The sequence below is a fragment of the Plectrocnemia conspersa genome, unplaced genomic scaffold, assembly GCF_051122295.1.
Source record: "Plectrocnemia conspersa isolate PC_06_02 unplaced genomic scaffold, ASM5112229v1 ptg000004l, whole genome shotgun sequence".
NCBI lineage: Eukaryota > Metazoa > Arthropoda > Insecta > Trichoptera > Polycentropodidae > Plectrocnemia > Plectrocnemia conspersa.
Window position 1 is genome coordinate 10,201,396 of NW_028277168.1, and position 26,605 is coordinate 10,228,000.

At 30.4% G+C, this 26,605-nt stretch overlaps 1 protein-coding gene across 5 annotated transcripts in view; it reads right to left on the reverse strand.

Annotated features, from left to right (window-relative positions):
* The window catches only part of LOC148235863 (uncharacterized), a 183,296-nt gene extending 160,769 nt beyond the window's left edge, over nucleotides 1-22,527 (reverse strand). For 2 of the 5 annotated variants that reach the window (XM_088184446.1, XM_088184444.1), the window contains exons 1-2: nucleotides 22,461-22,527; nucleotides 19,939-20,098 (exon numbers count right to left, since the gene is read on the reverse strand). The gene's annotated coding sequence lies outside the window, so the exon portion shown is untranslated. Of the gene's footprint in view, nucleotides 1-19,938; nucleotides 20,102-22,460 lie in introns of all 5 variants that reach the window. The other 3 variants (XM_088184447.1, XM_088184448.1, XM_088184449.1) reach the window with 3 other exon arrangements.
* Between the last annotated feature and the right edge of the window lie 4,078 nt (nucleotides 22,528-26,605).

Sequence of the window (26,605 nt, forward strand, 5' to 3'; positions counted from 1 at the left end):
CTTAATAGCAAAAGTTACCTTTCATTACGTATTCGTCTATAACACAATTTGTAATGTTTATTTAAAATAAAAATACTCTAACGTACCAAGTTAAATTCCATTGTATAACGTTCCATCGGAACGTTTTCGAGCAGAAAATTGGTACGGTATACGTGAGGCACGAAAAGCGAAGCGAATTGTCCATTTTCTTTACAGCACGTAAAAGCGTAGCGGTCAAAAAGAAATTTGTTTCCAAAGTTTTCAAAAGAGACGAAAGCCAAAAAATACAATAACAAACACGCATCTCCTTATCCATTTGTCGCTAATTTCATTAACGCCCTGCCGTTTTCTATCTTTTTTTATGTTCTCAAACTTCCTCCACGACACGACGTTGTATAAAAAGGGTCGTACATTGGTAAAGATTAATTTTTTTTAAATAATCCCGTCCGACCTAAAGTTCATTTAGCGACCCACGGGATTGCCGGAGCGGGGCCAAAGAGGCCATTCGGGAACCTTTTCACCGGGACTAAATGGGGCCCTCACTAAAAACAAACGACCAATCCGCATATCTCAACAGCGGTGTAATGTAAGCGAGGTGGACATTTTTTTCGACATCCACAAAAACCCTCCAGACACAGCAAAACGCTCGAAAAAATAACAAGGCCTTTTCTTGATGGTTTAATACATATTTTGCTAGACTAATTCGATGAAAAAACTAGACAGAGAAGTAGCAAATCTTATTTACATTTACACCAATGTGTGTATAACTATAATAAATTAAAATAATAATAAACTCAATGTATTAAAATGCAACTATAGCTCGGCATAATTTACAAAACTTAAGGACTGGGCGACATTTGAAGGCTGCTGAAGATGTGAGTTAATCAATCATCCGTGAGTTTTAAATTGATGACCTATGAATTCCACATCAGTTGCCAGCTGCAAATTAAATGGATCGTATTTCAACGCCCGAACAAATATATTTTTTGCATAAAAGATAGGAAGTTTATAATATTAAGACAGTATGAAAAATTCCTTTAAAGCGCATATAAAATATTTCTATATATTTATTAGAATACACATATAGTTTATCGTGTATAATAAACTACATTATGACACAAACATCAGATTAAAAAAATGTGAATTAATCAAGCACCCGCCATACAATTCGGACCTTGCTCATTTTCACTTATTTATTTTATTAAATTTTTAATTATTGAATTATTTATAATTTTATAGAGATTAAAACTCAATTGAGTATATTTAACTATTAAATAGCTTTTCTACTATATTAATATTATTTACAGTGTTGCTGCTGTACATAATGCGAATAATAAATGATTAAAGTTTCATGAAAATGCTCCAGGCAACTTTGAATGACAGCTAAAATAAAAAAGTTTATTAACGAACTCCATCGCAGAAACTTTCCACAAAGCAATATTTTACATAAATATTATTTTTTATGTTGCACGTCATACACGTGTTCTCGCTTTTTGTTTCAATAACCAATTGGAAAATAAATCAATCGTGCATTCGTTTGTACCTGTGTTTTTTTATAAATTAGAAACAAAACACGTACTTGAGTTCTGTTATAAATTATAATCAAACATTGTTACACAACCACAATAATGACACAATAATAACAAAAGCGTTTAGTTCTATAATCGAGTTTGTAAATAGAGAAATTCGTCTAGAATCTCAGTTGCAAAAATTAGATAAAAATAATAATGCACTCTAACCAGTGATTAGCAAACGTTAAAGATCTCATTAAGCGCTCATTACTTAATTTACATTGTAGTACGAAAAATTTTCGGAAAGAAAATAAAGGCTAATACAAATAGAAGCGTATTACAATAATTGGCAACTGTGTGACTTAATATCGTTTAAGATTGTTTCTTCTGTGTGAACATTATAAAAAATGAAAAATAGTATATTTAATTTTAAACAGGAAGAAATGACACTTGTCATAATTAATAAAGGCTATTAATTATTACTGATGAATTATGATGTTAAAATAAAAAAACTTGCAAGCTCAATAAATGTGTTGAATAAAATATTTTATATTATTCTGAAAATAAAATTGCTAAGTATTATTTCTGGACTTTTTACGGTAAAAGTTTCAGGTCAAATTTTAACGTCTGCTGCAATTTCCAAATATGTTTCGCGGGCGTACTTGTTACATTTACACGAAGAGGGCGTAAATCTTTGAGTCGGCGAATTAAAAGTGAAGGGTCCAAAAGGAAAAAAAACGAGTTGATGAATTATAGGGCGACGTAATAACGGTAAAGGACGACTCTCGACTTCCGTAATCCCTGCGGGAATCGCCCGGTCCGCGCTCAGGCAAGTTTGACTTTATAAAAATATATATATTAAATTTTATTGCCGATCCGGGACATGACGCGAATATTGATTGTCGGTGGGGTTAGAACGCAAATAAGAAAGTAAAAAATATATCGCCCACGAAATGGACCGACATAAAAATCCAAAGTGCCTGACCGGGATTCGGATGAATATTTGTGAATCTGGTTCAGGACACGCACTGCAAGATTTATATATGTGCTTAGATTTCGAGAAAATAAAAATCCATTTGCTTGATGATAATATACTTTGAATTGTAAAATATAGATTATCGGAATATATGTAAAGTAAAGCTATATTACACTGTGATGCCTAACTTATTTAAAACATATTGTTTTTATTTTTTATGTCAGTAGAGAATTAAAATGTGTTTGTTGGTTGATTTAATTCATTCAATGGTTAGGCTAAACTAAAATATAAACCAGAAATTAAACATGGACGAAGCATGGTATGAAAGTTAGTATTATATAATATAAATATGGAATGTTTGCATATTTTCATAGCAGAGTAAGAGAAATTAAATCTAGTTATATATTTATTTATAATCTGGAAAATTAAGGTCTACAAGTTAAAGTCATTATGATGGCTTTATCTTGTAGAATTTATTAATGTAATTTTTATAATTCAATAAATGACTTATCTTTATTATTATAATTTGTACCTCAGCGTAGATGGAAAATATGAAGTATCAAACAAACATCAATTGGAATTTATAATAAAATCAACAAATTCTGATTTAAATCATAGCTCGCCTCAACAACAACCTTATTTAATTAAAACACGCCAGAACGTCAAAATAACCCTTGCGTCATCGTAAAAGGTGGAACGTTAATAAATTAATTAGTTTCAATATGATTTTCGTTCAGTTCGTATGAATTTTTGATTTGCGATTCGCAAATGGAAAGGCGGCGCGAGCGAGCGCTGTTACGATTTAACCAGTTCTTCTCAATTATTAATTATTAAACGGGCGAATTGAGTTAGAGCGGGTGGACGTTTAAAAATGAACGAAATCGATCAGAACGGTGGGTTTTGCGCCACGTGTCAACACGTGAAAAACGCCACGTGATGAATGAGCGAACGCGGCCGCTTTGTCTTTCGGATGAGGGATAGATATAATTTCGTCGATTTGACAGTTTATTTGTGGAGTGGGAAAGCCACGATAAAAGGATTCTGACGAATTTGTGCGTGTGTATCGAATACGAAAACTTCATAGACATTTATCATTGTTTTGAATGGGTGTTAATAATTCATTGTCAACCGTCTAATGGACTCATTTATTAGTATTCTATGATTAAGTTCATTCTATATAAAACTTCATTTGCATAGCTATATTAAATTTTGATCGATATGTAAGCAATGTTGTGAATCTTAACTCGAGTTTAAATAGCAAAATAATAGAAAATATAAATTCGAATACCTATTCTAAAAAAGTATTTTACTCTAAAACGACAAGTTAATTATGAAAAAGTGTTCCAAAAAAGATTGTTATGAAACAATACAAAACGCTTTAAGATAATTATTTTTAAATATTAAAAATAGGTAAGTCTGATTAGAATTGCTAATTATAAATACATTATATTATATTTAGATCGTAATTAACTGTATTGAACGGACTAAATCTTATTTAAAATATTTTTAGAAATTAGGTGTTGAAACCGAATTTAAATTATAGAATTAAAATAGTAAATTAAAGTACTTAATGCCTAGTTTTTTCTTTCAATTATAGCAAATGTACAAGTAAATTTGCACCAAACTATATTTGCGTTAACACAGTCAGTTCAAGAGCTATCCATTTCATCATAATTCATAATTGAGAAAGAGATGGCAAGTATGAGTTCAGGCCCTTACTATTAGCTCTAAAGCTCGCGATATGTTTAATATACTTATCATTACTCTGATTGATTCAAGTTATATTTTTGCTACTATAAATATAGTTTCACTAACTGTTTCACTGATCTGTATAAATTTTTACTAATATACGAGTATATATATTTTTACAAACGAAAACATAATTTAACTCATAGGTGCTAGTGAAATAACACGCTGCTCAAAAATGTCTATAAAATTAAAAATAACAGTGGCGCAACGTCCATTTGCTGCTCAAACCCAAACCTAACCTCAACAAACTAGCATTATAAAAGTTATAATAAAGTATAGTTATTTTAGAACTTGCACTAGGTCAAATTGGGTTTGTTAAATTCGTTTTGGTTAGGTTTGTGTTCTAACAGCAAATGGTCGTTTCGCAACTGTTATGTTGAAAGGTATACTTTTACTAGTATAAATATAATATCACTAGTTACACATGTGAAACTGTATTTATTCGATGTGCAGGTGTTTCAGTACATATAGGTTCAGAAAATTTTGGCCTTAACAGATGATGTATCGCCTTAAACTATTTTTAAAACGAAATTCGCTATTGGTTTACTAGATTTTAAGTTGCATTCACGATGTATAGAAAATGGTATAATATTACTATTTTTAGTGCTTTTACCCAGGCCTGCCGAGATAGTGGGAGGGAGAGGGGACATATCCCGGGCTCGTTCTTCTTGAGGGGCTTGACTATTGAAAAAATCATAGCAAGAATATATGTAAAAAAAAGTAAAAACCGACCTCAAATAATGAATCTGAAATACATTTTACATTATTTCAGGTATAAGTTCCTTTAGCTCTTTTTATACATACAATAAATAAAAGGAACAGAACATTGCCTTCAAAAGCACAAAATTTCTAGGTAGTACTTTCACAATAATTATTATTATTAAAAGGGACAGATTGTAGTTTTTGTCGCAGCTCCATTTGTATTAAAATTTGTTTGCAAATTATTAACGACTTTATTGCTTTTTGAACGTTTAAAAAATATTAAACATGAGAGGAAATGTTCAACGAATGTAAATTAGTAGCAGTAAATTTAGGTAACCACCTGAATTTTATAAATTTTACTTTTAATAATTTAACAACTGGATTTAATGCAGCAAAATAAATAAATAGCACATATAGTTTCATGTTGTTATTCCTAAAATAAAATATAGAAAAAACAGTCCCAAATCTACCCCTAAAATATTTTTGAAAATATGTTATTTCAGTAAAATCGTATCGGAATACATAGTCGAAATTATGCGAAAATATAAATTATCTGGCAGGCAATAATATACATATATTATATACTTTATTTATTTACATCCGATGTTACAGTGTATGTGTATTTTTATTTTAAAATTATATTTTCATTAGTTAAGTCTAAATACATTTTCACCAGTAGATATATATTTAAAACTAGCGAAAATATAATTTAACAGATAGGCTATATGTGCGACGGCACGATTTTATTGCTTTTGACGTGGATTTTTGACTTCTGAGAAGGGATAATTGTTTTTTCCGCTCTTCTATTGGGCTAAATTCGGTTTAGATGTGCTTTATTCGACTTTTCACTCGTAATAATGTTATAAAAAGTCTAAATATAAACGCTTGATAATCGAGCGTTTTCACTGCGATGGAATAATTTTATTGCATTTGCTCTGGACTGGAAATTCACTACATGGCAACACTGAGCAGCAAAGAAAACACGACTGATTATCAGGTCAATATTATGAGTAAATATTTTTAATAATCTTTAATACCAAATTAAAATATTTAGTATGTCGGAACGGTGACTAATTTTTTATATTTATTTGTAGCATAGAAAGGGTTTACTCGTACCTATTATTATTTATTCAATAAAATATATTACGATGTTAAAAAATATATAAAATGCCATTTTTGTCATGAGGCCCAAACAAATTCTAAGACTTTTTACTATTAAAACTGAACCATCAGTGAATTTCTAAACCAATAATTTAGTCAATATCATATTTAAAAAAAAATTCATAACAGGAGCATTTTTTCATTGCACATACTATTAGCGTATTTCACGAAAATTTTGGGTTAACTGCAATAATCTTCACTATTGCTTTCATGAGATAAGAGTGCAAATTTTAGTCACTTCCTAAAGTTTTTAAATAATGTGTGATATCATTTAATATTGGTACTTAAAAAGTTCTCTTTTTATATTTAGCATTTAAAGGACATTTCGAAATTTTTGATTGTGAGGTTTTAAGCTAATTGAGAATATATATAATTTTGTTAAAAATACATAAAAGAATATTTTTTGGTTGTTGTAGAACCCAATTTTAAAATATTAGAGCTGTCTTTTGTGTTCATATCAATGTTTCAAAAGTTAATTGCCCACATAAAAAATTAAACATATAAAAGTGTACTTCTATTTCTTTGACATTATTTTTTATAAGTAAATATGTATATATTAATGTATACGCTAATAAAATTAGGCGTTGCAGCAGTATACGAGATTACATTTAAAGTTGATAAATTAAAAAAAATAACTGGCAGGCTCCAATACAATACACAATAAACGTATTATGTGTATAATAAACGACACTAAAGATAAAAAAAACATTGAGGCTAGTAAGCCTTTGTGTTTTTTTCATCAAATAGTATATAAGCACAAAGAGCATATTTTCCTTTAGTCACGTGACAAATAATAGAAATTATTGCGGTCCGTGTTCGCAGTCCGAAAATAGCTCATGGCGGAATTACAACAATCTGGGAAAAATGAATGACCAGCGATAACTTCGCACATACCTTTCGTCTTTCTCTATCTTTGTTAGCACATTACACTCGATTTCCGCAGTTATATTTTATGAAAAAGCTCCAGGCGGACACGTTCAGTGCCCAAAAACGGCATTGTATCATGAAGTGTTTAAGATATTAGGGTATATTTTATATATAATACATTCATAATAAAAAAAATAATATTAGCTGTACTATGATGTACGTTATTAAATATTAAAATATATACACGTATTCGTTATTTATTTTAAAATATAAGAACAGACAGCTAATATTTATTTTGCCTGAATTCCGCTTTTCCGATCCGGATTACTCCGGATTAACTGCGGTTTCCGAAGTATCGGAAGCTTACTGAATGATTCGTACGTTGGATATGTATTGTATTCTGATTTAAAAAAATCAAATATTTACTTAAATAGTGTAAATAGAATTCTTAATCAGCATTTCGACGTAGTTTGTAAAAAAATATTTGTGTAGATTGAGTAAATTTTATTCGAGTATTCCTAATGCAACGAGCATCTTACTGAAAACTCATATATTATTCAAATCATGGGCTTTCAACTTAAAGATCGAATCTATGTTCCTTAAATAAAATATACGATCGCAAAAATTCTCATTGGATTAAATCGTATCTATTTTTGTATACTATTACATATCTAAATAATTTAATTTTTCAGCATATTATAATTTTTTGCCAACATAAATAATAATATTTTATTTATGTCATAATTTTAAATAAATAGCTATAGCTGTATATTTTAAAATATAATGTAAACATAAAACGTAAGTACACAATATATCAAAACATATTTACAATAATTAAAATTTTATATATATTTAAATGTATTAAACCGTATGCTTCATTATCCTTTAATAAACATATAAAAGTTTTTTTTATTATATATAAATCATGTACATTTACTTGTATTTATATATTTTTATTAAATATCAAGCAGCTCTACAAAGATCTATTGATCCAAAGTTTACTATAAAAGCTAACTAAATATTTCTATGTAAACCAAAATATGTTCAAAGTTTGATACATGTAATACTTTGGTGGTTTATCTCGTCTCAAAAACTCTCTGGGTATATGCCCATTCAAAATAAGTACTACAATATAAACGCACTAACTCATCAAGTTCGTTGCGTTGAAACTTATTTTGTGGGAAACCACAAATTCAATTTCGCGATTTAACTTGAAATTTCTCCGTGATTAAGGCAATAGTCTGATTGGCGAGGGCGCAAAACAAATGTTGAGCAGCGCTTGAAACAATCTCTGTCGTTTTTAATTAAAATTTTGCAACAAAATCACTCGGAAACTATGCAGTAGCAACGGGGAAGTTTCGCAGTTGATGGTTTCTTTCAATTAGCTTGTTTCATAACTGTAATGAATTGCCAGCTGAGCCCTGGCATCGGAAGCGCGTTTTCTCCAAGGAGCAATTACCATCAAGGTATGTATTGAAACTTTGCTGGCGTAATCCCACAGACAGGTGCAACGTTTTGGAGCTGGGTTTGCTTCAAAGCGCGTGAATTAGCTACACTTAGACAACCCTTTCATCGACCCACCCCATAATTTACCAAATCTCCCGCTCCCACCCGCATCCGGTGAACTCTCGAATTCTCAACAGGTATTGTATTGTGTTGTATTGTATACTGACTCGGTATCAATAAAAGTTATGTGTTTTAATTAATACCTGCCTTACAGCTACCTGCGTTCCACTTTACTTATTACGGGACTTGTGCCTATTTGAATTGTCAAACTTTTAACTCAGAAACTTTGACAAACTTCATTTAACGCTTGACAAACTTATAATGACACCTCTATCACTGACATGTGTGTTAATGCGTTCTGTCAATTCATGTTAATTACTTAAATATGACATACATCCTATTATATTCAAATAATAAAATAAATATCGCAAAATCATTAAAATACTTCTTAGCTTTAGTTTATAATATTACTCAACACAAGATTAATTATCTTTTGTATTATTAGAGATTTTTATATTAGGTCATGTATTGAAGTAAATAATAAATTTGGTGACAGATGAAGGTCTTTCAAACCACATATTGCAACTCACGGTCATTTTTAATCATTTAATGAAATAGTAACAACTAATAAAACACGGGTTGAACCACTATATATTTTCAATTTTCTAATAAAAATTCTATCCTGGGAATGTTTTAAATTTTTTGGATAACTATTGTATGTATATATGTACTATTATATAAATAATAAGTCTTAAAGAAAATATTAAATTTTTTAATTAAATATTAACTTATTTTTAAGTGACTTAGTCAGTATTTCGAAATATAGAATTAAGTTTTAAAGTTAATTTTGGTTCAAATTGGGCTATTGAATTTTATATTTTTTGTGAGAGTTCAAAATTGTTGATTTGTTATTAAATAAAAAATATTTTTAGTATGGCTACTGCTAAGAAACGTACGATGAAACGTTGGTTCCAAAAAATTGGTGCTGGAGACGAGAGCCTTAAAGAGGAATAAGTTCATAGGCGTCCTTCTTCATTTGATAATAATCAATTAAAGGCATTAGTTATATTAAAATCACGCATTATTCAAGAGCTTGCAAAAAATAAGCTGCTAGTTATGGACCGCTTAAAAAACAAGAATCACTAATCTGAAGTTTGTTCTGAGCTTCTTTTAAAATTGGTGCTATTTAACAAAGAATTATTTTAAGAAATATGTGCATTTAAATAAATACTGTGTTTCATAAAACAAATTGTTTGTAAGGTAAATCTTGGAAAAAGGATTCGTTGCAGAGAGTTTATAATTTATAAGGTGTTCACTTTTTTAACCAATGTCCAAAATACAGTGTAAACAGTAATGCACAAACAATTCGTTTTATGGAACAATTATTTTATATATTGCTCATAAAATTGTATTTTTCTAAAATAAACGATCCATATATTATTCATATTGTTATATATTTTCATGATTTACACAATATTTATTAAATAAAATATTAAAGAAAACGTGTAGTGATGATTAGTTGCTAATGAAAAATATAAAAGTTTTAAGATTTTCTAACCCTAAAGGGTGTGACTTTGCAGGCAAAAAGACGCCTTTGGAAACTAGTAATAATTTATTAGTTAATATTAAACATTGCGACAAACTATGACGGGCGAGAATGTTATTCTCCGAGTGGTGGTGGAGAAGCTGGCGGAGGGATAATATCAGTGAAAAGTTTTCAGAGGTCTTGTAGTTGTGCACATACATATAGTTTTGCAATCACAACCATGCAGTGACCATCTAGTCAATTTTTGCACTCGTTATTTCAACAGAGTGAAATTTGCTTAATGGATATCTTTGAATTGTGCAACAGAAATATTTTGCTTTTCGGTGCTTTTTGTCTTACGGTAATATATTGTTTCCCGTGACTGTTTCGCAACAAAGAAATATTCTTAACAATTATGTGAAATTCTTTTTTCTTATAAAGTAGACCCCTCCAATAACACGGTAAATATTGGGTGCATATAGTTGGGGGACTAGAAAATACGTATGAATCAGGCGTGTGTGATGAGATATTCTCTCTTTAGCTCGCTCTCACATAAATTAACGGGCATCCAAATATCACGTCCCCAATTTACCGTGTTATTGGGGGAAGGGTCTACTGTATTAACAAATTATACCTTCTTCAAATTAATGGATATTAATATATATATTTAATAAATAAAAGGTAGTTTGCAAAAGCCTTTTTTAGAGTCACATAAAAGTGGGTCGTAAGATTTTTCAGGGTAATATGACAACAAAAAGTTTTTGAACCAGTGTATTAGACTTAATCATGTAATTTTAAAATAAGTATTATTTTAATTTACTACCGTTTTAAACAATAAATGCGGTACTGATTTTTACTGAATATTTAATAAATATTAAATAGACAACTTTATAATATAAATTAGAATTCCACCTCTTAGAGCATCCTAAATTCACTACAATCGAGCTGATTGAGCCTATACATGCTATTCGATCACGAGGCAATTGCGCCCCTGGTTACGTTCGAAATAATGGCATTATACGTTCGACGCGCACCGCGCCAGGGCCGCACTCGGGGTACAAGCTGCCGCTCCGAGTACACACAGAGTCGCAGTCGGTGTTTGAAGAGCGGCTAATGGATTAAGCGCAAGTACACTTTGATATCCTTCAGCGCCGAATTTAATACTTTACCTTTGTGAACGCAACTTTGCAAAGGTAACGTAGAATAAATATTTTCGTTAATTCGACGCGGATAAAATTAAACCGAGATACGTCGCCGGCGGGCCTACTATCCACTTACATTATGTATACCGAGGTATGGGCACGCGCCCCCGGAATTATCATCGTTATCCCCTCTCGCATAAGTGTATGCGGATACAAATACATATAAAAAGAAAAAGCAAATTTCGTACCGAACGGCGTTTAGCAAGTTAAATAAGACTTTCAAAGGCATTCGCTTCTGGGTATATAACATTCAATGGTGGCAACAAAGGACTGTCGCGAGTATACATATATACCCAGTTGAGTGTATTGTGCCTAGTTTTTTTATTTATAAATAAACCTTTTTGATGTGGGCATTGTCAGATTCTTCTAAAGGGCAAGGTCGTTAAATTGGCATATTTATTAATTTGACATTTAAACTCCGTTTCAAGTTTACATAAATTATTTAAATAACATTTTTATCAATATATATTCCTTATTCCCTTACATATATCATCCTTTGTCTTTCTTATTCTTGAGCCACATAATAACATAACACAAATTATCCAATTGGTTATTTTCATAAAAATACAGTTTTTAATCCAAGTATTTATGTATAGAATTAGACTATTAAAATGAAAAATTACAATTTATTACTCAAAAATAATCCCTGGTTCATGTATGTTTAAGTTTATATCACTATTTTTTAAATTTTTATATTCTACAATATAAACAAACTAAATTTTACATACAAATAGTAAGCATGATAAATAGTACGCAAAATAGTTATATATAAAGAAGGTCATAGCAATCAAAATAAGCAACAATTAATACATTTACTTAATAATACTTCCAAAATTGAATTTATAAAATGTTCGAATAAGCCAGCTTCATTAAAAACATTTTTAACAAATATTCTGCTACTATATCCCAAATAATAGTTAGTGATAAGTAAAGAACCACTTTCTTATACTTTTACCTAAAACTTTAGTTAAAATTTTCCTCTTTATGTATTCTTACAATATTAGTAACACAGTCCTATATACACATACAAGTCTGTTTCAAACTAAATAGCCAAAAGCGCAAAACTTAATGGAACCACTACAAATTCGCTGATAAAACAAATTAAAGATTTACACAACCGTCTCATGTATAAAATGCAAAAGAACTCCCATCTAAAGTACCCAAAAAGTAGTTCGTAAGCGAAACAAAATAAGATAGGGACAAAATACCGTCACAAATACGATTGCGGAACCAATAAGGAATAAAAACAAACAATGAGATGACTCTTCAGAATCTAAATTAGTTTTTTATATGTTTGTACACATACAATGCGATTGCGAAAAGGTAAAAGAAGCGATCGGGTGGTATTACAGATTCAATTTCGAAAACCACTTTTATCGCCCGATTGTCTCGTCAGATTTCACTTTCGGGTCGCTGCACGAAATTAGCCTAGTATAGTACAGTGTGACCTACATAATTACTATATAATTATTATTCATGTACACACTGTATTTTATAAGTGTAATTAGGGTAAGTAAGCAATAAAAATAATCTAATGACGAAAATTAGTTCAGGAGCCCGGAATGAATAAACTCTGTAACCCCTTTTCAATTAATTTTACATTTTTAGAGCTTTTGGTTAATATTACTTTAATATTTAAATTTATGTATATTAGTTCAATATACACATACGTATGAAAGTATGTATTGAGGTATTTACTTCGATAGCCGTTGGTCGCGTTCACTTCCTTGTGAAATTCGATAGATATGTGAAACGCTTCTGGGTGTGTGCCAACTGAATAGTTTCAATAGAAATTTTTAACTTAGGTCTCGAATACCAATAACTGATACAAATAATAAAATTGTCATACACATTAAAATATGTACCGTTTTATATTAGTATATTTTACTTATATAATATGAAGTGAAATTTCCGGATTATCGCTGCAACAGTGAAGTTGCGTTAAATTCAACCAACAGAAAAGTAGCACATTAACCGATTTATATAGGAGCAAAAGAGTTTATTAAGTCATTGTAACCTAAAATAGTTAACTAATATATCCTTAAGGTCGTCGATATATTACATTACACTTTTGTCAATATGTGAGTAAGGCGGAGGCCGCTTGATTAAAGTATTTTAAAGCTTTTTTATAGTTTGCTTACATCTAACCTCCTGCCAGCATGTACATCGTTAACGCTGACCTTAAACGCTTTCATTTTTATACTCGCATTTTCTCGATACGACGTTGTTTTTCTTTTTACCTTATATACACTACAACAAATCTTAGACACATTTCCTTGTCACTCGTTGTCGCAAGGCTTTTTCAAATTTTATAGCGTGCTCTTCGATTGGAAGCCGGAGCTTAAGGACCTCTGTTTTGCGATCGCCGATCCGAAATTGAGATAGGACCCGTGAGGATCCATGTAACGATCAGTTTATTCGCAACGAGGCGATTGCGAACGAACCGAAAAAAGGAGGATATCGCACACAATCGAGATCGTTGATAAAATACAGCACGTAAATGACACTGCTTTCCTGGATTTTTTGCTGATAAAAAAAAACTTTCACGTGAATTTATGACAGCGTGTTTTTAAACTATTCCCAAAAGATGCGTTTAGTCTTAACGTTAGTTGAATATACATATATGTATATATAATTTAGTATATGCATAAGTATATATTAAATCTAATTGAGTCTAAGCATTTAATGCCAGTTTAGATTAGATAAGGGTTAGGTAAATATACAATATTTGAAAATATAATAATTGTACATTTAATTATTAAACAATATTTTTCCTTTTTCAAAGTCTTTAATCTGTTTCAAGAAATTCTGCGAAAGGAAAACTCCAAAAAAACATTAATTAAAATAATGTAAAACAAAGTATGACAAGGCGTCATTGGTTAGTTGCCATTTTTTTATGAATTTTTAAAAGTGATTTGTTGAAGGATTGACATTTAAAAAAATAATATTTTTATATTAAATCAACGTTAAATAAAAATAATAGTGCAATGTATTGTATGTAATTATTCTATTTATCATTTTTTTAAAGCATGTAGTTTATACGTCTTCAGTTTGAAGACTTAAAAAAATATTATTTTGATGAAACAAACATGATTTTTTACTAATATGGTGCTATTTGATGACACGTATAGCATCATCACAAAAAAAATACAACTACTACGTTTACGTATAACTTTTTTGTTCCTCTGTCCCGCGGCGTTACATCATACGCGCTTTAATGAGAACAGAATTATAAGAAAAGTGAAAGCGATATTCGTCGTCGGAGAAAGACAAGAGACCGAATAAAAAAATAAAGGATTTACACATGAAATACAATAATAAAGCACACACTACCGAAGAGAAAACAAACAGATATAAACGACGACGACAGAAATTGTATCATTCCGGTTATGAATGTGCGGTCACCGCGTGTTTGTGAATTAAATGATAAATCACAAAGGGCCCCAGTTCACTTTATTAACGCTGAAACGTGCGTCTGGTTAGACTCTGTAGGCTTTGTAATTATTTTTTTCAGGCACTATTATTATTTATCCGTAAAGGGTTTAAACGAACGCTTTCATCTTAACGAGCGCAAGGGATTAACACGACAAATTTTAACGAATTTTTCGGTTTACGTGAAGTATTTTCAATGGAAAGGGATTAGTTGAACGACAGGAATGTGGCTATGGTATTAAATCGAATCGAATATTGTATTTATGAGTATGTGTTATAAATGTTCATGTTGACCATGAGTCGGACATTACCCTTTACAACTGTAAGACCTTTAATTAAATACTATGAGACTAGGTGTCATATCTATACACAATTACTTTTTTCTTTGTATTCATTTCAGTCTATATAGTTGACGAGGAGCTCTATTAGAAAAACAAAATTTTCGTCTGATTTTCTTAGTATAAAAAGTGTCAAAATTATGTTGCTTATATTTCTTTATTTTATATTTTTATATTTTTTCAATATCCAACTTTTCAACTGTAGCATATAACACTTCGTGCCAATTTGAACAACGTGTACATAGCGCAATATATAGCAAAAAGTTGGTTTGCTGGCAGTAGCTATTTTACACTTGACCATATATGATGAAATATTTTTATTATTAGAAAGGATATAAAAAATACTAAGATGTTTGTTTCTAAAAGATATCAAATCAAATAAAATCAGGACTTAACGAAATAAATTTATAATTCCGAATATCCTGCAAATATGATTTAAAAACATAAAGAAAAGAGTTATGTTTTCTTCTATTTGCATATTATAGTATATTGTTTGTTTAATTTTTATATAGTAATATGGTTATTTTATATACTTATATAAAAAAAAATAGTGGGGAAATTTCGTATTTAACTAACTTATGTGAGTATTTCAGATTATTTATAGCATTTTTAAAAATCTATCTTTAATTTAAATATTTTTATTAACTATTACTTCAAAGTGTATTTGATATAATTTTACATTTGTATGTATAAATAAACGTAAAGCGTTGAAAAACTGTATTGTGCATTTAAGAAATATTTATTGATAATGCTCATATATTGATTCTATATTACTAGATATATAACGACAAATTATTAAAATTTTAATTACTAAATAAAATCTGTATCTCGCTATATTATAAAATTTAATATATATTTTGAAGCATCTAAAAAAACCATTGTGTTGAAATGATTTTTTTAACTACTTCTCGTGACTCAACGTCATTAATGTTTAAAGTAGTATAATCCAAGGGCGGATTTTCTTTATGAATAGTGCTTGTCTACAACTGGCATTTTTGAGTAGAATTTCTGCCTTAGTTTCAACAACCTTAAAGTATTTGTGAAAGGAAGCTCTTACACGAAACAACGAAACAGTCGGAATTATACAATTAAGATGAGTTTGTTACGACCAGCACGATAGACGAGTGGTATAAGTCTCTTAATATTGACCTGAAAGACCTGAATTCAAATATTATATGCACCTTAGTGGTTTTTTTACAATTTCAACCGTGACTAAGAGATCGGAATTAGTAACTACATGACGATTCAGTTCGAGTTTATTATGTTGGCAGCACTGTAAATCTGACAGCTGTCAATAATCACGCGTGTGTAAAGTGTCAAATGTTTTTCAAAAGCTATACTGCTCAAAGCGTAAACATTGTTTAATTGTTCTACGGAAATAACAAATCCATACGAACTGTGTATCGACATTTACAGGAAGATTATGGTAAATTTCATCGTCCTACTGTGCAAACACTTAGTGATATAAAATAAAAATACTAGATGCGTTGGAGATCGGGTAAGGTATGTGCATAATTGTGGCGCCCGTTCAGAATATTGCTGCTGTAAATAAAAGTGTGGCTGAAGACCAGGAACTGTTAATTCGTCGGCCTTCTCAGCTTTTGAGCTTTTTTATGACTCCATTTAGTGCATCTGGACTTACACATACACGCATATAAAATTCAGATAACGCAATAATTCAAGCACAGAGACTATGGACAGCGAAAAAATTATGCATATTGGGCGCTAGAGCAGCAGGAAGTTAATGTTGATTTTTCAAAGAAAATTTTCTTCTCTGATGAGGCATATTTCCACCTCTATGGGTATGGTAGAAAGCAAAATTGCTGCATATGGGGCAAGGGAAATCTTCATGTGATTCACGAGAGACCATTTCATGCCCAAAAAGTGACTGTTTGGTGCGCATTGTGGTCAGGCGGCGTCATTGCGCCTAATGTTTTATGAAAACAACACATAAGTAAAGATATGCACGTGAAAGACACGTGGTTTCAACAAGAGAGCGTAAGTTGGCACACAATTTGGTGACGTTAACTGTGTCTCAAAAACGTGCGATTTAAAGCCGTTGGATTTTTTTGTAAAGCTACGCCAAGAGTCGTGTCTACGCCGACAAACTTGAAATGTTGACGCACCTAAAATCAAACACCCGCCAAAATCATCCAAAATAACATCGAAATGATTGCCTGCTATAACAGGTCCGGAGGCGGCCATTTAATTTAAAAAAATTCTATAATTATTGAAAGTTGTGTTTTTTTTTTAGAAGTTTGGAAACAGAAATTGGATTAGCCATTATTATATAATTACAATATAATTCTGATCGATCATAACAGATTTGATTAAACTAGACTTTCATAATCGCATGAAAAAATATTAAGATGATTAACTAAAATCGAGTTAAATCTTTCATATTTGATATTGAATATTTTGTGATAATGTGCTATTTCAGCTCACAAAGAATGTATTGTATGTATTGAAAAAAAGTTAAACCTATTTATAATAAATTAATGACATTTTTAAATGTTTGTTTTTTGAATTGGCAACACTTTTTCCAGCGACAATTTGACAGCTGACAGCTGATTTCTGCTCAGTTTGGTTTGCCATTTCACTATGAATAGACTTACGCCAGAACAACGCTTGCAAATTTATTTCGAAAATCGTGGTTCAGTTTGCGAAACTTAGTGTGCTACGTCTATCTTACGGTCGACATAAACGTCCATCCGAGCAAGTAATTCGAATAACCATGGATCGTTTTCACACCACGCATACTCCAATTGATAATACACATCCGCAGAGACGTCGTACATTGCACATTGAATAAGTTGTTTCTACTGTGGATCGTAATATCGAGGAGAACCCGAATGAGCTGATTCGCCATCGTGTACAGCAATAATTGTAGCTGTGTCCATTCACTTGATGGAATATTTTGCGAAAAGATCTTGGTTTACGAGCTAACAAGATCCGGCTCGTGCAATAATTGAAGCCGCTTGACCATCGTGTGCGTCGTACGTTCGGTGAATGGGCCGAAAACGAGTTCTTTTTGATCCTCATTTTTACGACAAATTTTTGTTTAGCAATGAGTCTCATTTTTGGATTAATGACTACGTCAACAAGCAAAATGGCCGCATTTGGAGTAAAGAAAATCCAAAATCCATTATTGAAACGCCGTTATATTCACAAAAAGTCACTGTTTGGTGTGCTTTTCTTCAAAAATGATGCCGGCCAGAACGTTACAATCAAGAAAGAGCTCTATAGATCTATGATTACTGACTTTTTCGTTCCCCAATTAAATGGCATTGATGTGGAAGAGCTTTGGTTTCAACAATACGGCACGCCACAATCAATTTATTGAAGGAAACATTCGATGAGTTCAAAATTTCGTGTAATGGACCTGTATATTGGTCTCCAAGATCATGTGATTTAACACATTTGGATTATTTTCTCTAGTCGCTAGTCTACTTCGATAAACCAGAGACGATGGATGAATCGGAAGTCAACATTCGCCGCGTTATTGCAGATATACTGCCCTAGCTGCCCGAAAAAGTGGTCGAAAATTGGACTACTAGATTGCGTTTTATATTTTATTTTAACACTAATGGCATAAAATTATCTTTTCAATAAAGGCAATACCATGGCCATTACCAAGATTAGTATGTGTTTTATTTTATTATAAATTATTGGGTTAGTTTGCTAACGCGAAATAATTTTTAGTATTTTATTGTGATAATTTAACAATTTTTATTATTTGTAGTTACGTTGTATAAAAAAGTATATTATACATAATTTCATGTATATTTAAAAATAATATAATTTTACTAGTGTTATTTCTCACTGGGTAAGCTGTTAAATATCAGTCTTAAGGTCGCAATCGCGGCATGCCATTTAAAGTAAAGTTCTAAATACTAAAAAATATATACGAATATTTTTTAAGATTTATTTTTTCAGATAAAAAAATAATTTTTAATGAATTTTCACTCGAACCAAGCTCTTTTATAGAAAAAAAATCATCGAATTTTACTTCGAATAACTTTATTGAATTTGACATCACCTTGCAGTATTTAATTTTAATGTTATCAAAATTGTATTCTGAATAAGATGCAATCTCTATAAAAAATTTCATTATCAATATTTTTAATATTTATTTACTGAAAATACTGTGAATAGGCATTATTTCTATATCGGTTATCGTCATATAAACGTTTTACCATAAATAAAGTTTAATAAAATAATACTGAATGCCTCTGTTGATTTTATAACAAGGTAATGGCTTCGATCGTCGTTTATATACTTCATATGTAGAGCGATATATACGTTTTATTATGTAGAAACTTTGAGGCTTTCCTGGCGTCCAGGGGATTGCTACATATCTAAAGACCGTTTCCCACTGGCCTTGTGGATCATATGGCCTAGTAATATTTATAAATGAAGTACGTAATTATAATTTTCGACGAACCAAAAGTGCTGAATATTGTACTTTTAAGATATGTAATCTTGTTCCATTAATATTCAAAGTTACTTATCCTTTCTCTCTAGACTGACTCACGATTTTAATTTACAAATTACTCGAAGGAATACAGTACGTACGTACAAGATAATATTAACTTTATGGTAATGTTCACCGTGGGTCTCTCAACTCTCGTAACAATCATAAGTTCACCGCGACCGATTTTCGTGTTTTTGAGCTATAGCGTGTTTGTCGGCTGGAAGCCGAATCATATTAAACTTTGTACCCATTCTAGTGCCACAGCTGCTTCACTGTTACCACTGACAAAACTCGCTCGGCGCACTTTCGCTCCTAGCGAACCTTGAAACGCGTCTAAGGCCCACGGGCTCCGGTAATTATGGTACTACTACAACGCTTCTCAAACGTCCAATTTCGGCGTATACCGACCGATTATTCAATATCAATTTAGTGCAACTTTCGCCGTCATATTATATATACTATGTATCAGTACAACTGTATTATATATACTAGACTAAGTAGGAGTTATCAACTTACCACACAGACCGTTGCGAAACTCGAGCCGTCGTGAAAATGCCTTTTTGCACAAGTCGGCCACTTGACGAAATCCCCGCTCTGCTATGCAAGTAAGCACTAGACAATGGCAACTATGATTTGCATTCGAAGCACACAATTATACGGGATGCAGGTCGGAGAACTTCTTGGGGAGTAATAAAAAATATGAAAATTGACATGCACAAAGCAAGCACGAGGAAGCACTGTATGTAAAGAACGATCGAGGATCTGTTTCGAGGGGATGCTGCTTTGTAGACAGACGTTGGATAATTATATATAATTTTTATGATCCAACGTCTATCCACACACGACATTCACTTATGAAATGATTATGACACTACTCGAACGCCCATGCTGAATCATTCGTTTTTTTATTATTACATTCGAGCACACGTAAGAACGTTAACCATGACATGAATTAAAGGCAAACGCACTCATAGAGATGCTATTGAATTTTTGCATTTTTGTGTATTGTCTTTCTGGGACAAATTAAAAGTGGTTTCGAAACGTCGAATTTCGCAACGTGAAGACGAGCGTCCTACGGCGATAAGGTGAAACTCGGCATATAAATTAGTGTTAAACTCGGAGGTTTACACCTACAAATTCATTGAATAGCTATGCAATTAGTCATTTAATAACGAAAATAGTTTTGAATACCAATATATCCCAATAATAATTAATATAATATATTATACAATAATTAAAAAAAATCGCGTTTTAATAGTAATTTTAAGAAAACCTAAAAAATATTATCTTTATTTTATTTAATAATAAATGTAATTAAATATTCAAGTAAATCATTTGTTAAATAAAAATCTCAATACATTTTAAAATAAAGATTCAAACATACATGTCTATAAAATAATCTAAGCAAGTTTCTACTGGCGCATTTAAAATATGATATAATTAGACATTATTATTAGAATTTTTTTAAAGGATAAAAATGTTTATTTAAAATTAAAATTTAATTAGCACGAATAATGGTCTTATTGTTTTCAATAATAAATAATATTTATTATTTAGGTGAAATATATATTTATTTATTAACTAAATTAATTATACATAAATAATATTAGATTGGCCCACCTAAAAGTAGCCTTTATATCGTTTCAAAACATATTTTAAAAATAACCGAAAAACAAATAGATATTTAGATAGAAAATGTATTAATAAAATAATATGTATGACATTAATAAAACTGATTTTATTTTGAAAGTGAATAATGTATAAATAAAGGTATAACGACATAAGACTTGGCAATGCTATTTTCGCGCTTTGCGCTCAAAATCACTCGCTTTCCACTTGCCACCAGACACTATTTTTTAAAGATTTTTTGGAGCACAAAGCGCAAGTCAAAATTAGGGTAAAGGTTAGACATTTGACTAGCGCATTAATAAGTAGCCTTAAAAGCGCTCTTACACTAAATTAATAATTACTCAAAAATAAAATTTAAAATTTTAATGTAAAGTGTAATGAATTATTAAATAAGATAACTTCAATTAAATGTAAAATATTCTATAATTAATGGAATATATGTATACATATTTAACGAATCACCGAAAAACAATCACATTTAATCAATTAAATTTAAATAAAAAAATGTATTGCTGAACCGATATGTATTATTTAAACTAATTTTAATATAAAAGTTAATAATGTATTAAGATTTAAAAATTCGACTTGGGCATTTAAAAGTAGCCTTAAGCTCGCTTTTGAACGAATAAAATGAATATTTGAATATACATAATTTATTTGAATAGGCTAAGTTTTTTGTAGTTAAGATAAAAACACTATTTAAATTCTAGATTATATGCTTACATAATTAATAATAAATTTGCGCATTTAAAATTATCTCGATGACTATAGCAATATTTTATTTGAAAAAAAGAAAAGAATGTGTTTTTATTTATTGAGAAAATTCATTTTGTTAAAAAATAAAAGAAGGTATAATGATTTGAATATTTCACTGGTGCAATTAAAACGAGTATTGAAAAAAATAATTTAAACTATTGTAATTATTGTATAACACTGAAAATTATTTTCTTTAGGCAATTCGATTTAATGTTAATTTAACTGTATTTTTGTTGTACGTTCATTTTAAGTTATAATATATGTATGTATGTATATTTTTGTAGCAAAAACTCTTTAATAATAATGTAAAGTAATTTACAAGTTTATCTTTTCACAGCGCTATTAATGTCAGTTAGCACGTTCTTGTCGTTGATTCTCAGATAATGAATGTAAACGTACAAATTTTCACCAACACTTTTTAGCATAGATTTTCACTCATTTTTAACGAAAATAATTTACACGTCACAAAAGTATATGCAGCAATTCACTACGCATTGAAAAATATTAATTATTTTATTTCGAAATCTGGACGAATACTATTTTTATGGTGCGTTCGAAATGTCACGGTGACAACAAACAGCATGTGCGTTCGGAGCGTGTATGTGGGGGGCGTGATGTCAAAGAAGCGTGTTCGCGAGCACTCGTTTTCGTACCGACCGTCGTAAACAGAACGGATTGTGAGCGTACGCGTCCACGCGAACGTGCAGCCAGCGCCGTACTGGCTTCGGCGCGGGAGGCTGTACGCCAGCCGGAACTGTCACTGTACAGTCGCGCGGTGGCGGGAGGTCTGTTGAATTAATTAATTAGTTAATAGTTGATTTGATAATTAAATAGACGGTCGGATGTATTTTTGTGGATGTGAATATTGCATATTTGTTTTATTATGAGACCTTGCGTTTTTAATTACATTTGAATATTGATGAAAATAAATGAATTATAATATATGTATTTTTAAATATATATAATATTTACAGTGTGGGAGTTTGAATTATATTAAGCAATAAAACGTAAAAAGCCGTTTGCACAAGCTCTATAAAATCAGAGCATGTAGCATTGCTTAAATAATATAATGGCAAGCTAATGCATCATTCACAGAAAAAATATGCAATCGTGAATCTTAATCGTATTTTGCAAAGCAGTTTCAATAATGTTGATCCTCCTGAAGCCCTCGGTACTCGACTCATAAAGATAAATATCTAGAAATATTATATGGTCTAAGACTAATAACATTTTCGGATTTCAATCACAGATTCCATTCGATATTCCGATTCGGACAATCGATTCGTAGATTCAGCCGGAATGAAAACATACGAGAAAACTAAGACATATGATTGGCCGTCAACCATCTTTCGCTTTTCTAAGAGAAGTTCCTAACGACAGTGGTTCAACAAATATTTATAAATAATTTTGTCGACGGCTCTTTACATGTAAACTATGTCTAATTAGGGTCAAACTAGTCAGTTCTCAAAACACCTCTGAGGGTAAATCTCCCACTCTCTTAGTATAACAGATTTTAATATAAAGTTTATCTGGCAGATTCAGCTTGTTAAATTGAGGCATAAATTCAACATTATGTCGGAAATTCGCCTGGAAAACTATGACAATGCTGCTACATCATACGTGGTGTTAGATATATTTTTTAAATTTATTATAAGGATATAAAAAATAAAATAAATAGTGCAGCTAGAACGAAGAAAGTGAACGCTTTAATTTTTACGCGGTGATACTGTATATTAAAAACCATTCAAATAATAACCAGCTTTATCTTATAATATTTTTATTTAGCGATTATTCTGTGCCTACCTGTGAACCTGTACACCACTAGCAAATTTTATTTTTAAAAATAGTGCATGAAACATCCGAACAAATGTTTATTGGAGCATTCGTGCAGTAAATAAATACGGTTTCACTGATATTAACCAGTGAAATTATAAAACAATTGCTTTATACAACTGGCCTAAAAAATTTAATTAAACTGCAAGGAAAAATACACATTTACTGGAACAGTTGCAAAACGTTATTTTTCTGTTCAAACCTAAGCATAATTTTAACGAATTAACCAAATCCGATTCTGCTTAATAACAATTCTAAAACTAGTGATAATTTTAGAATTTTAGGTTAGGTTTGAATATAAACCAAAAATAGATGTTTCGCATATACAAATTAAGACATTTTGGAGCAATTAAAATATATTTTAGCTAGTAGAAATATGTATCTAAATATTATGTATATAAATATGTATCTTTAATATACAAATAGTATATTAAAGAAGCGCCATTTTTTTTAAATTTGATATTATAAATATGCAGTTTGGGCTTAAAGTATATATGTATATATATATTATTATTTGCCGTAGTCTTAAATGTTACAGAAGATCAGATTAATTTTACCGCACATTTTTTTTCAGAGCAACCATGACGTTTAAGACCGAGAAAGCTGCCGCTTCCCTCTTCTCGTTCAGCTGCGATGTCCGAAATTCAGACTATTCTGATCTTACTAGATTCTACAGAAGCAGACAAGACTACGAGGACATAAAGTATTTATAATATTTTATATATAATTACACAAATTGTACCCGATTAAAAATTGTTACACATAAATAATAATATATGTAGCTAAATATTTTTTGAACAGAATTTAGTCAGTCACAATGATTAATAACACTTTTTACGTTTATTTCATTAGGAGATGTTTTCAATAATAATACATTAGTTCACAAATTCTCTCTGCGGATAAAAGCAAATGTTAAAATAATTATAAAATATTTTTTTTAGTAGTGTAATAAAATCCGCTACTTTATTTGACTTTTCCTAACACGAAATGATCGCTACTTTAATATTTTTAGATTAATACAGAGTACTTTAAGTAAACTTTAATTTTTAGTAGCATTAACTGTACTTACTAAAATTTATGAACTATAGTATAATCTAAAATTGTGACGTTAAGTAAAAACGAGTATACATTATTTAATAATTAAAATTTAAAGTTTCACATGAGATTTCTAATTGAATTGTTACAGCTTTGAGTGGATTTCTGAACTAAATATTAATTCATTTTGTTTCTTCATTATATAAAAAAAAGAATAGTAGTACTATTAGTACATTAAATAGGTTTATATTGAACAAAATAGGATCCTTTGTATACTATCATGTTGCCATTTTATGTTATGACGGAATAAGGAAATTATATAGGTGCATACAAAGAATGCTACATATACATATTTTAATAAATTATTGTGTATAATGTAAAAGCATATTATAACAGTGAATTTTAAATTAAAAACATATTAATTCAAAAATCAATATCACAGCCTTCACTAATTACATCGACTATGGTTATTGGTTACGTACTGTCCGAGGACAAACGAGACGGCTGTACTACACCTCGTACAGCGTAGATGTATGGCGAATTTAATCCGGTTATAATTCAATATTCTATTGTTTATTAGCCAACTGCACAGACTAAGGGAATCTGTGGTAATTGGTCAGGAGGGCGAATGCCACAAGGATAATGAATGTTGCAAATTTGGTTAACAAATAACATTTCAGTACCACTTTTAATATTAATTAATAATTTGCATATGTAGGCATGTGATTTAGGTTGTAATTGCTACCCAACCTAAAGTACAATATAATCTATGATGGATAATTGGAAAGTAAAAAGAAAAATACTATAAAAACATGTTATTTTGTATTGAATTATATTTTTTGAGCACAATGGGATTTGAAATTGCAATAATAATATGCAGTCTTACAATCCATTATTTATCATGAAGGTCACTTATTCATACTTTAGATTTACTAAAAGTATTTCGCCAAATTTTATATGTTTCTAATGATATTACCATGAACAAAAAGTTAAATGATACTTTCTGAAATAAATTATCTTTAATAATCAACAGATAATTCAACGAACTTAACACTTACCAGTCTTACAAGTCTCAATCATTTTTAAGTTCAAGTTTGACTCGATGTTGACTTTTAACTATTATGAATAAAAACTTTTAAAATATCTTAACGTCAACCTTCTGCGAACCAATTACGGGACGGGTATATAATATATTATGTAGTAGTATCTATATATATGTACATATGAACATATATTTATATGTTTATTAGTACTCAATATAAATAGCGTAATTGTATACTCATTAACAATATTTATTGCTCGAAAAACAAAGCCTTTTCGAAGATAATGAAATAAACATTCTTTGTACATATTTAATATGAGACATAATTAATTTTCTCACAAGTCTGTCCTCTTCAAGGTGTACGTCCGAGAGAGTAGAAATTATTTTTTCATTTTACTTCATCACCATTATGTGCGAGAAAATTAAATAAAATACCCTTGAGCGTCCGTCGCTACGTTGAATATTCTTAAAAAAATGTTTCCACCTTGAGTTGGAAAAAACGAATTTATTTTTATAAATTATGGATAAAAGCACTTTTTAATATTGTGTCGTATTAAGAAGAGGTACGCCCACCCAGAAGTTGGGTTATCTCGGCATTTACCTCTTTCATTTCCTCTGTTAAGAGAGGCAGATGTTAGGATTCAGCGATATCAATCTTTGCACTCACAACTTTTGACTTTGATAAATGTATCACTTTATATTATATTATGATAATAAGGCGAGGTTTGTTTTTTAAAGTAAATCTCAAATGTGAGATTTGCGCCTTTATGCTCGTGATGTACGTATGTACGTAGGATTCGGGTTATGTTTTGTATGAAAGCGGTATTTTCTAAACAAAGCTCGAGGTATGTAGGATTGTTTGAATCGAAGGCTTTTAGCATACAGCAT